Raw genomic sequence first — 14,072 nt, 5'->3', positions numbered from 1 at the left:
AAAGGTTCACCTTTCCAAATTGCTAAACTATAGGATAGATGGTAAAGTGAGGTGAGAGAGAGAATATGAAAGCGCCAGCTCAAGGAGATATGTGTCTTATTTGGAAGAAGATTCCCCGGAATGAGCTTACAATTGCTATCCAAATAGAATGAAAAAATCTGAATGAATGTCATGGCAAAATATAATAGAGACTTCTCTAATAATATACAATCTTCTCGTGTCATAAATTAGTACTGGAAATTAAGTAGGTAGTTTTACTGGCTTATCAAAAATTTACTCTGAAAATTTTATAGCACATAGAAAGCAAACAGATCACCCTCTCAAAAGATCGCCCGTCCTAAAATTAGAAGCACAGGTTCACAGATAATTTTAGAACTGAAAGACCTTAAATATTATCTTGTAAAATAGCCTTATTTTAAATATGCTAAAACTAAATTTTCAAAAAACTTACAATATATATTCCAGCAAGGCCGAGCAATGACTAAATTCAAAGGACTAAATCCTCATTTTCAGTCCAGTTTTTTTCCCTACATGACATTGCCATTGTGCATTTGTACTAACAAGAATTCAAGCTAGTGAACTTCAGAGACTTAACAAAAGTTACATGAAATTAAATATCTATTTTTGTCCTATTTTTTTCTGTTATTTCAAGAGATGAAAACATTTAAGTTCACCTGGATGGCTGAGCAGATTATCGCAATGTCTCAGTTTCTAGAATAATGCCTTTCTGGCAACCTCACATCCACAGTCTGGTGTAAAAGGGACAGCTGTTGCCCTATTTGCAGCCCAAGAAAATAGCAGCCAGTTCCTGCAAGACAGAAGACTCTTGGCAAAATGGCAGTGTTCTCTTACAAAAATAGCAAACCATCATCTGGGCAAATTCAGGAAAGTTTATGACTTCTGCCAAAGTGAAATTGTGCAGTACTGATGGCAAGTCAATACTGTGCTGGGATAGAGATCTAGATGAAGGTTAATTTAGATTTAAAGAAGATATGGAGAGTGTTAGGTGCTCAAAACTCGAATCAGTTCCTTATACAAGTTGTGACTTTTTTTCATCGTACATTCAAACAATTCTTATTAAATGTACAACTGTAAAATTTTATCTTTTAAAATATAATATTTTCAGATAAGACCATCTAGCTATACACATACTTCTAGGGAAGGTCACACATCATTTTACCAAGAGGTAGAATCGGAAGTGGGAGGAAGGGTAACTGGGAGGAGTGGGGTTGGGGCTGGATCATATATAAATATTACTTTCTCCGGTACAGCTTAGTGAGTTTGATGGTCCACAGATCTGGACAATACATGCCCTCATAGAGCAAACAGTCAGGCAACAAGTTTAATAAGTAATTTTGTTTGGAGGTGGCATTATTAACTTAAAAAATTGTTGCCATAACTGAGAAAGGAAAGTCTCATGGAATATGATTCTAATAAAATCCCATAAAGCTTTATGGAACCAGAACATAATGTTGAAATACATCCTAATTTCTTCATGTGAGACTGTGTACAAGTCATGCCAAGAATAAGAGTGAAAGTTTCTGTACATTTCTTAGTAGTTGGCAATTCAATGAGATTTTCACCTCCCAGGCACTAGAAAAAGAGAGAAATAAGATTTCTCATTGAAAAGTCAAGAGAATATCAACAACAGAGCAAAGCACAGATATGCAAAATCTCTCCAAGAAGAGAAAATGACAAGCAAGTCAGCAAGACTGGACTATATCCTGTTTGAATACATGAAAATATCTAAAAAAAGAAAATATCAACTAATGGAGTTTCAGTTCATAAAGAATATATACAAAAAGAAAGTCACAAAACCAACCCTGGCAGTGCCTACTTATGACTGTCCAAAAGAAAGGGAGCTTTTGGATGTCAGCATGTCCTCTCCACATGGGACAGAAGGCCGCCTTGAGCATGAGGATGGATGCATGGAGCTAAAAATCAATGGATTGAAAAGATTTCTGGCCCCATGAACAGTATGGTGCTTATCCTGAAATGTATGCATTAGACTTTCTCATCTTGATTTCTTCAAAAATTCAGTTTATCTGACACTACATCTTCTTCATCCTCCTTTTCTGTCCTCACTAAGTGACCTTCTGATTAGATGTCTGAAGGGATGAAACATACTGATATGCCAAATCAAGTTTCCCCATCTGTGTGACCACTATATTTCTTCTAGTCTCCCTTTGGTCTATTGATCTGCTTTCTTTATGAAAGTAGAAACTATGAAAAAGCAAGGACTATGATGGAAAGATGTGGGAGAACAATGATTGTTTGATCTGTTAAAAATCGTGTTTGGTGGAAGTAGCCCAATCTTAACCAAGATTCTACCATGGTTCTCCATCACCTAACACAGATGTTTAGAATTTTAGTGCTGAACAACACTTGTAATCATCTCGTGGGAATCTACCACTCTACAAAGAAAAAATTTGAGAAGCAACAGCCTAGAACAGAACTCTGCTCAGCCTAGAAACATAAATCAGTGTGCTTTTTTTTTTTTTTTTTTTTTTTATGCTTATAGCACTTGGTCTTCTTAGGTGGTCTCCCATCCAAGTACAAATCAGGCTCTATCCTGCTTAGCTTCCGAGATCAGATGAGATCAGGCACATTCAGGGTGGCATGGTCATAGACACCATAGAAAAATCAGTGTGCTTTTAACACCTGGTACTGCTGCCTTCAAAGACTGTTTTTCAGAGAACCTTAACAAATGAGAGGTCCTAGAGACCTTAGAGAGGGGTCTTTGTGTGAGGTCATAGAAGTTCACTTTGACCCCGGCTTCCAGGTCAGAAAAAAGCATTGACTTTCTCTTCAGCAGGCCAAAGGTGCCTCTCTCTAGGGCTCTGTCCAGTCCAAGAAGATGCCCCTGCTAAGCCAGTTTCCCTACAGGTACATTCTGTGGATCAGTCAGCTCCAGAAATTGAGTTGGAACTTGACTGTGGTGCCCCTACTATGAATCAATCAAGGTGAAACCTGATATCAGAAAGTGACCAGTGGATTGCAGAGACAGGGACTGGTGGAGAGAAGCTCAGCATCTTTATGGACAGAATCAGCATTTGGAGGTAAAAATCGGCTTAATGTTGACATTCTCGCCAGCACACTACCTGGAACCTCTCACAAGTCCCACTTAAAGGAGAAAGAATAAAATGAGCTCAAGTACTACCTAGAGGAGAAAATAAAGTACCACGAGGGAAAAAGTTCCAAACTAGAGGAATATCCAGGAAAAGATCTAGATGTACCAAAAAGGATCATATCTATATAAGACTTTCAGAAATATGTGCAGCTGATATTAAATCTTTCAGTTCTGCCTGCACACATACACCGAAATGCGTATGTCCCAGATTCACTCTCTTCTAGATGGATACAGTTGAGAAACAAACTGCTAGTATGTATGGTTACAGAGAATGACTGATTCCGTGACACTGACGCTTTGTTGTAGCACAATTCTAAAGAGTTCTGCAATAAGGAATGTGGAATTCCTAGCATTGCTGGTCCTCTGTACCCCAGGCCACCTTCTCTGCCTTCAAAGAATGCTCATTCCCCAAATCCACAGCTTTTGCCTCTGGATTCAGCTTCTCAGTAGCAAGCATCACCTTTCCTGGGAGTCCTTATATCCTTATGTGCTATTTACTGGGTTATATTATTTCTTCTTATTTTTATTCAGTGGATGGAGTTTAATGGGGGAAAAGTTATATTTGTCATTGAATCAGTATCACCGTGCTAAATCCTAAGCCTTCAGTCTCAAATTCAAGAGAGACTCTAATTTTATCTCACTACATAAATCATTCTTTACTTTCTATTCCTCTAACCAACCTCATTACCTTTTGAAAGAGCTGTGATCATGAGAAATTGCCTCTTTTCTCCTCCTACCACCAACCAAAACCACTTCTGAGTGTGGTCTTCTTATATAAGAAGATGCTCCAGTTCACTACAGCACCAGGCTCCCTCCTGGCTTTGCTCATTTGTATTACTAGTCAGGCCTCATGGGTGTTTGAGTTTGTAGTCCTGGTCTCTTAAAGCAGTCATTTTCCAACTGTGCTCCTGAGAAAGTACAGTCAATTGGCTCAAATTTATCACTCTTGCTTGAAAAAAAAAAATGACTCAGAATGATTGTCTTGCTCAAAGCTCTCTTATGTAAAGGGAAAGAAGGTTGTTCCAGTTTTAAAAGCTCTATGTGTCTCAATATTCTGCACTGCCTGCAATTATCCTGTTCTGTATAGGTGACCAAGGGGAAATAATAATGTCAATGAAACCAATGTTAAAAAACAACCACCAACACCTGATGATCACTTATTATGTGCGTGCAAGATCCTGTTCTGCGTATTGTCTTTCTTAACTCATTTAATCCTCATTAGACTCACATGACATAGGTAATCCACATTTTATATATGAAGAAACTGTATACAAGATAGTGCAACTAAAACTGCCTGATGAGTACCAGCCTATTAGGCACTACTGGCTGTTCATAACCTATAGACAATTACCATAGCCAGAAGCTTATCTCTTATCAATAAGCCAAGAAGGACGTTCTGAAAGAAATGAACTCTTAAAGCTAGTAATGGGAAGAGAGCTTGGCTCCACGTGACCCCACTTGACTCCTAGACCCTACATCCCTCCATTTTAACAGTTAAATTTTAGGGCCCCAAATGTGATGGATTGCAAATTGCTCACAATTCCTCACTCTTCCCCTATATCCATGACCCTTTGCAAGGCAGCTTTGCAACTCCTATCAAAAGTTGGGTCCATTTTCCCACCCCTGAATCTGAGCTGTCCTTGTGACTTTGGCCAGTGGAATAAGGGAGGAGAAATGATGTAGCACTTCTGAGCCTGGGCCTTAAAAGGACTTGCATGCTTCTTCCTGTTCTCTTGGAAGCCAGTGTCATGTGAATAAGTCCAGTGTCATGAGAATAAGGCTAAGCTAAGCCTCCTGAAAGGGGAGCACGTGTTCTAGTAACCCCCTAGCCAAATGAGTAAGGGCACTGTAGACTAGTCATCTCCAACCAGCCCCTACAAGCTGACTGCAGACTCATATGTAAGCTCAGCTGCAATCTGACAAACCTGGCCTTGATTAGCAGAATCATAAACCCATAAATGATGACAAGGGCTTATTTTTTAATCCTCTTAGTTTTTGTGTGGTTTGATAGATAGCATTAAAAAAAAAACTGAAACTAACCTACTGGCTCCACCCCATCACTATTTTAAAACTAATTCTTACTTTGAGTAGCCAGATATGAGGAGCTGCCATCTAACTGTGATTTTAGAAGGACTATCACCTAATTATCTTTTAACTGGTTTAACACCAACCTTGATCCCAGCTATACCTAGGCTTCTCTCTGTGTTTAAATTCCTTTCTTGGTAGACTTCTTAGAAAATCGGTTACTCTAAATCTGAGAGCTAAACTTGCTATTTTCCATTGCTCAGGACTAGACTCTGACCTAGTTACTATAGCCATGGATTTACAAACTAGAGCCAAGTTAATTGGAACACACCATCTGCCCTCTTGAATTTCAACGTATCCTTAACCCCAGAATTCCATGTTCTAAATTTCCCCACGTACCATTTAGCCATTTGACCTAGTGGAAGCCAACTGCTTTCCTAACTTGCTTATTGCCTTTATCTTTGTTCTGTAGACACTCCACTCTACAGCCAGAATAATCTTTCAATGTCTATAATACTACAGCAGGAGACACCAGTTCCTAAGCTGGTGCCTGTCATACAAAATTAAAAGACAATTTTCAGACTTGTCCCAATAATTAACATAAAATGTTTAATTTTCCCCAGGAAATATAGTCCTGGGTGAGGAAAAATCACCTGAAACTAGAGAAAGTGAAAGTACAAAAAAAAGGGTGACAAACAGCTTATTTCACAATTTTCCAGAACTCCTAAAGAACTTTACCTTATTTGTCTCATATATACTTAAAATTTAACATAAGGCCTCATTCGTGTTATACATGAAGTAATTTAAAAAATCATCTTCTTATATAATCATCTTCTTATATGAAGAACATGAGTTTTTTCCAAAGAGAATCCTATATGTCCTCCATAAGAAAAAAATTATAAAAATTTCATGTCAAGCTGACAGACTGGGTAAATGCTATTTGCTACTCTTATGATGACATCAGAATGACACTAAACTACAGAACAAACATCACTGAGAATCACCTGAAGTGTAGCTGAGCACAAGCCCCAAACTAAAGACATAAAGAGGAAGTCGCATTGACAGGAGGAGTGGAACTACGGAATGAGTATAGTGGTTGAGCATCAGGAGGGGCATCTCCTCTGTGGAAGTCCCCCCTGAGAGCAAGGGGTCCCCATCACACAACAGGCTCCCAGAGTTCCAGCGCCAGGAAGAGAAAACCCCACAACTTCTGGCTGTGAAAATCAGCAGAGATAGTGGCTGAGTGAGATGGAGGGCTGCGAGAGTTGCAGACGTTCCTCTTAAAAGGCCACCATGTGGATTTACTTGACGACGGACTTACTCATTCTGAGCTCCAGTGCTGGGGCAGCAGCTCGGGAGGTGCCAGAGACATAGCGGGGAGGAACTGAGTTGTCTGGTTTCAGGGCGAGGGCTGCAGGGGCAGCTTTTGTTCAGACAGAAGTGCTGGCAAAAGCCATTGTCTTATCATTGATCCCTCCCCTCTCCCAGAGAGCAGATGCAGGCAGCCACCATATCTGAGTCTCCATCAACCTGGCTAACACTGATTGCTCTGCCCTGGTGATTTCCTAAGAACCCACCCCACCCAACTTGCAGGCCCACCTAAGCTTCTTCCAGTAGCTTTTCCATACAATGGCCTGTTTTGGTTCATGCTGTGGACTTTCCTAAAATCTCTCAAAAGTTCACAACCCCTAAAAGGTCAGCAACTAGTCTCAGCATGCCCCATACCTCTTGCTAAGCAGCTCCAAGTTTGGCACCAGCATCAATTAGCCTCAGTTTGTACCTTTGCCTCTCCCAGACATATTTAAGCCCAGTACAAGTGGAAATCATCTGCAGATCATTTTTAGCTCATACCAAATGGCCCAAGGTAGGGCACAGGCAGCAGCTGATCTTGGCCAGCACTAACGCCCCTCCCAAATGGTCCAAGAACCAACACACTCAGTGGCCAGCTTCAGACTACACCAGAGCACTACCCAATTACCTCAACAAACAACACACCTAGAGGGCAGACTGGGCAGGCACCAGAGTCCCACTCAAGTGAATTCTACTCCCTAGGGTCAGCGCCTGAAAACAGCGAGTAAGGTTCAACTACGACAGGAGGACACACACAACCCACATAAGGGAGGGACATGCCTGGAGTTCAGGTGACCAGGAGGACTTGCGCCACTGAGTCCCACAGGTCATCTACTGCATAAGGCCACTCTACTAAGACAGGGAGACATAGCAGCTCTACCTAATACATAGAAACTAACACAAGGAGGCAGCCAAAGAGGGGAGATGAAGAAACATGTTTCAATGAAAGAACAGAGCAAAGCTCTAAAAAAATAAATCAACAAAATGGAGACAAGCAATCTACCAGATGCAGAGTTCAAACACACTGGTTATAAGGATGCTCAAAGAACTCAGTGAGAACTTCAACAGAGATATAAGAAGCATAAAAATAGAGATAGAAAAGATAAAAAAGAACCAGTCAGAAAGAATACAATAACTGAAATAATACATCAGAAGGAATCAACAGTAAATTAGATGAAGCAGTGAACTGAATCAGCTATTTGGAGGGTAAGGTAGAAGAAAAAAAATAAGGATGGCAGTAAGAAAAAAGAATCCAAATATATGAAGATAGTTTAAGGAATCTCTGGGACAACATCAAGTGGACCAACATTCATGTCATAGGAGTACCAGAAGGAGAAGAGAAAAGCAAAAAATTGAAAACCTGTTTGAATAGTGACAGAAAACTTTCCTAACCTGGTAAAGGAAATGGACATACAAGCCCAGGAAACATAGAGTCTCAAAAGGACCACAACAAGAGACATCATAGTTAAAATGCCAAAGGTTAAAGTCAAAGAGACAATCTGAAAAGCATCAAGAGAAAAGCACCTAGTTATCTACAAGAGAGCTCCCATGAGACTGTAAGCTGATTTCTCAACAGAAACTTTGCAGGCCAGAAGGGACTGGCATGAAATAGTTAAACTGATGAAAAGCAAGGACCTAAAACCAAGATGACTCTACACAGTAAAGCTGTTATTTAGAACCAAAGAACAGATAAAGAGCTTCCTACACAAGAATAAGCTAAAAAAGTTCAACACCAAGCCAGTATTACAGGAAATGTTGAAAGAACTTACATGAGAAGAAGAAAGTTAAGATAAAAATATGAATAATAAAATGACAACAACTACATATCTATCAACAAATAGTTTAAATGTAAATGGTTAAATGCACCAATCAAAAAACATAGCATGGCTGAATGGATAAGAAAATAAGTCCCTTACATATACTGCCTATAAGAGACTCACCTCAGCTAGAAAGACACATACAAAATGAAGGTAAAGGGATAGAAAAAAATATTTTATGAAAATGGAAATGAAAAAAAAAGCTGGGGTAACAATACTTGTGCCAGACAAAATAAACTTTAACACAAGGGTCAGAACAGGAGACAAAGAATGACCCAGGAATTCTACTTCTAAGCATTTGTCTGAAGAAACCCAAAACGTTACTTTGAAAGGACATGCGAATCCATATGTTCATTGCAGCATTATTTATAGTAGCCAAGATATGGAGGCATCTCGGGTGTCCATCAATGGGTGAATACCTAAAAAAGAGTTGGTACATATATATTACTCAGCCATTAAAAAGAATGAAATCTTGCCATTTGTAACAACATGGATGGACCTAGAGGGTATCATGCTGCGTGGAGTAAGTCAGACAAAGAAAGACAAATGTCACATGATTTCACTTAGATGTGGAATCTAAAGAACAAATCAAACAAAACAAAAACAAACTCATAGATACAGAGACTATTTTGATGATTGCCAGATGAGATGTGGTTGGGGGTGGGTGAAAAAGGTGAAGGGATTTAGAAATACAAATTGGTACTTACCAAATAGTCATGGGATGTAAAGTACAGCATAAGAAATATAGTCAATCATATCATAATAACTATGTATGGTGTCAGGTGGACACTAGATTCATCAAGGTGATCACTTCATAAGTTACGTAAATGTCTAATCACTGTGTTGTACACCTAAAACTAATATAATATTGTATGTTGACTATAATTGAAAAAATGAAAAAGTTAAAAAAAACTCATAGAAAAAGAGGTCAGACTTGCGGTTAGCAGAGGCAGAGGGTGAGAAGAGGGGGAAGTAGAGGAAGATGATCCAAAGGTACAAACTTCCAGTTACAAAATAAATAAGTACTAGAAATATAACGTACAACGTGATGACTATGGCTAACAATTTGTTTGATGTATGGGAAAATTGCTAAAAGAGTAAATCCTAAGAGTTATCATCAGAAGGAGAATTTCTTTTCAGTTTTTCTTTTCTTCTTTTCTTTTTATTGTATTTATATGAGAAGATAGATGTTAACTGAACCTATTGTGGTAATCATTTCACAAGATTTATAATTCATCATGTACAAACATAAACTATCATGTTGTGTGCCTTAAACTTATACAATGATGTATGTCAATTATTTTTTCATAAAACTCTCAGAAATACACTTCTATTTGATAAATTGGAAAAATCCATAATATTTTAGAGTCTTTTGACGATTCATTTTCAATGAAAATGAAATGTAAACAAAACAAAACCAAAGGGTGAAGGGATCTTTAAATCATTTGGAAAACAACACATTTTTCTTTTATTCTTTGAATACAAAGATGAACAGGACATTATTCCTGCCCCTCAGAAACACACAATCTAATAACAAAGAAGGAAAAAGTTAAAAGCAGCCATAAAATTCAATATTTCGTATTTTAATCGAGTTGCCCATCATCTCTCACCAGCCAAATAATAATGAGAACTATTTTACTGAGTGGTTGCCAGGATTAGAGAAAATTGCATATGTGAAAATAAATGTGCCTGATACATAATAGGTACTCAGAAAGTGGGTTTAAATACATTTGTAAAGGTCAAGTGTTACTACAATGTGATTTACTAGGGGCAATCTAGAAGTTAAGAGAAAAAAAAGAGATGTATTTCCAAGTATGTTTCAGGAATCTAACTGGAACCTTCTCTTAAATATTTATTTAATCACCTTGTTTATTATAGCTTTCACTAGTCATGAAATAATCGTGAGATTAGAAATGCACTCCCTTGTCTTAATTTTCTGGAACAGGTTTCATAAATGTGGAGACATATTACTTGGATAATTCTGCAACCTCACATTTTTATAAGTACATTTATAAAACTTAATTAGGAACAATATATACAGTTTGGCAGGTAGTTACTGAAACAGCTCTATAGTTTTGTGGAATATATTAGATTTGGTACACAAATAATGTAATCATTTAATGGGTCAATTTCAATTACACTTTTCCACTTGGCACCCTGGAAATCGATTTCTTTAACATAGAGACATTAGTCATTTTCATATTCCTACATATATTTCAGTCCCATGAATGGAAATGAAACTAAACTTAATAAATCTTTTCTTCATTTTCAGCCACATGTCCTCCATTTGATGGATTTTAATGACAAAGCAGCTTATAACTATCACAAATGCTAAAAACTTAGGACAAAATACTATGTTGCAAGTTCACAGTATTTTGAAAGGACTTTGAGATCCTTTGGAATACACAATTGTCAACTTATTAAATATTATCATAATGTATCTCGAAGGAGGGCCACATAGACCTTAAGCTTTAGTCATAAACACTTACGAAGTGAGAGCTGTGCATGCTATGGCAGGCCATCTTCATTCGATTCCAGTGTGAATCCCTTTGGTGGTGTGGATGTAGCAGAGTATTCACAAAGAATAAGTGTGAGATAGCAAATAAGGTCTTTGGTAAAGTAATAATGACAACTATAATAAGAAAAGAAAGGAGTTTTATTTTTTCCATTCAATTTCAGCCTTTGCAAAAGGAAGAGACTGTTCTTTCTTTCCTGCAAATTAAGGTGGGCCTCTGGAAACAAGGGCAATAGCTTAAGAATAGGCTACTCCATGTGCTATTTACGTACAGACTGTGTAAGTTCCACACAGGGAAAGATGCATTACTCAAGGTTCCACATCTAACAAAAGAAAAGAAAATTTTTACTTTGGCTTTTCTTTTGATTTTTCATCTTTATGAGTGTGTATGTAAGAAAAAGAGAAACTGTTTTTCCTCTCAGTCCTGCTCTGACATTGGACCAGGTAAATGTTCTTAAAAGAGGCTTGGTCCAACCCCGAGAAATCATTTGGGGGTAATTACCACTTGGCATCAAAACGACATTTAACAAGCTTGCTTTTTTTCTACTGTTAGATGAAATAGTCAAGTCTGGCTTTAATTGAATGCCAAACTGGACTTTCCTTATGCATGCACATTTTTACATTGGTCTAGATTCAGATTAGTTGGGTGGCAATTCAGGAAGTGAGAAAGGAGACTTAGTAATTTAATGGAGGAGAGAATATTAATTCAATAATCATAAACTATCATTTTACAATAATTGGTGTATATGCAATTACATGAGAATGTCTGCCTTTGTGAAGAAGGCTTAATACGAAATTCAAAGAAATGACCACATATCAATTAACCACTTGTACTGGCATTTATATGTGTAAGAAAGACACACACATATACAGGTGCGTATGTCTCCTTTCTTATATGCACATTTTTCACTAATTTGAAATGTTAGGTGGTTAGACAGCTGTTTGTGTTTTCCCTAAAGTAGCCTTTCTGAATAGTTCTTTTGTCATTTTGGGGTGTAGCTCTTAAGATAGATAGTAATAGAATCACAGTTGAGCGGAGCATATGAAAAACAGCAAGGGATTCTTAAAAGAGACGGGTAAAAGGAAATAAGAGTCAAAAGACAAGAAAATTGAGAAAGGAGATGGAGAGTAGACGAAAACCTGCATAGGAAGGAAAGGTGATGGGAGAGAGCCAGGCATGGTTATATAGTTTCCAAATGAACACTGAACTCCAAAGAAATCTTGAGACTGTATTTTTCAGCAAGTCCAATCATGAGGATGGCAGTGGCTGAACCTCTGTAATGTCAAGTATTCAAACTCAGATACAGTTTAACAAAGACAATACAGTCCTTTTCTTGGTATTTACCAGGGAAAGGCTTCATAAAAAACCATGAACAATGCATAACAGAAGAAGATATATGCTTATGTAAGCTCGCATGCTTGTGTCTATGAGGAAATTGTTGTGTCCAAGAGATTTCCTTCCTTGCATTTGCAGCACCCTCCCTTCTTATCCATGGCACCCCCAACCAGATACGTGCCTTTTCCCTTTCCTGCTCTTTGAAAAATGATGTTTGGGCAACATAGCTAGTCAGTAACCATTAATGGGTTAAGAGGGTTGGAAACTCATTTGATTTCATAGTTGACTGTTTGCATGACTACAGGTTAAGCTGTGATTAGATTTCCATTTACAGCTCCCTCATTTTCAGGCATTTAAAAATAACTCAGCCCTAAAAGTTCCTTCTAAATTGATTGAACTGGAGCTTGCCAATGAGTCATAGATAACCCTCAACCTCAAAAATACAAACAAAAAAGCAATACCAGAGTTGGAGGAGGGAAGTGTGCCAATCCAAAGCTAATTTTTAAAAGCTTTTTTACTCTGAAAAACACATTATTTTGGGAATGCTAGCTAATAAATGTATGTCAGTTGTGCATAACCATTTTTAAGTAATTTTGCAAGGATCCAAAATAAGCTAAAACATTTAACTACTGCCCTTGCAAAAAACTAAATACACACACACACACACACACACACACACACACACTCACCCCACATGTGTCTGTCTGCACGTAAACAGATAAGAATTCAATGGCCACATAGAGGTTGTGTAAGTCACATATTCAAAGTCAAAATGTGTGTTTTGTGATGGTCTGATCTCTGAGGAAAATCCAAATAAGTTTACAAGACCTGATAAAATGTCCTTTTTTTCCTCCTTTTTCAGCCTTAAATTAAAGGCTATTCAGAACTCTTGCCAATTTACCAATTCACAGCTGTAAAATTACCTAAAAGTGTAAGTGTTTTCAAAGCATTCAGTTAAGCGACATGGGAGTTCAGCAGGAGAGTCCCTGGTGGTGGTGTCTCATTAGACCTCCAACACAATGTAGCTATTTTTCTTTCTACCCAGGCTCCTTAGAGGAGGAACTGGTCTCTTGACCCATCCTATGACTTCTAGATTCCAATTTCCTAAAGCACTACAGTCTCTTGTTATCGCATTTGAGAGATTTAAAGTATTATTTTCCTCGTGCCAAGAAACACAATGATGCTTTCAATAAAGTCAAGAACAATGTGAGCCATTACTGTTTACAGGCATACTCGTTGCATATCCTAGTATTTCTGTCATTTAGTAAGGTCATTTGTTAAATAATCGTCCTTTGTAAAAGAAGGGTTAATCCTTACCAAAAATAAGACTAATAAAGCTGGGAATGATAATAAAAATAAGACAGGGATTTAGTTTGATAAAATTTTATTAACTGGGTTTCCACTGATGCAATATTACATCCTGGGATAGACCAAATGTTTCTGTTCGCTTTTGATTATGAAAAAACTTGCTATGTAAATTAAAAAAGAAATCAAGACTGGGATGGGGTGAAGGTTTGGTGGCATGGAAAGGTATATTAAGCCTACTTAGGAAACTTATGAAGAGATAAAGCCTCCAAAAGCAGCATGCTTCAAAACACTTGTTACATGGTCAGCATTTTGGCACATACTTTAGAATCTATCAAAACAAGGTAAGGTGCTGCCTTCACGGAGTTTAGAATCCAATTGACTCCAGCACACTGTGGATTCAAATCGTTCTAATATTTACTACAGGCAAACCACTCTCAGCTGTTGGTTTAAAAGTAGCTACAATAGAAGTTAGTTTGGGTATTAAATAAAAAACAATAACATTGGATTTAAATATATAATATATAACATGACATTCATATATATGTGTGTGTACATACACACACATGCATTCACACATACACACAGACATAA

At 37.7% G+C, this 14,072-nt stretch overlaps 1 pseudogene; it reads right to left on the bottom strand.

The window, feature by feature from the left end:
* Nucleotides 1–2,512: 2,512 nt before the first annotated feature.
* Nucleotides 2,513–2,631, bottom strand: LOC118612207 (annotated as a pseudogene).
* Between the last annotated feature and the right edge of the window lie 11,441 nt (nt 2,632–14,072).

Source organism: Rousettus aegyptiacus, unplaced genomic scaffold (genome assembly GCF_014176215.1).
Source record: "Rousettus aegyptiacus isolate mRouAeg1 unplaced genomic scaffold, mRouAeg1.p scaffold_m13_p_15, whole genome shotgun sequence".
Classification (NCBI taxonomy): domain Eukaryota; kingdom Metazoa; phylum Chordata; class Mammalia; order Chiroptera; family Pteropodidae; genus Rousettus; species Rousettus aegyptiacus.
Note: the sequence above shows the minus strand (reverse complement) of the source record. Positions and strands in the feature narration are given on the sequence as shown.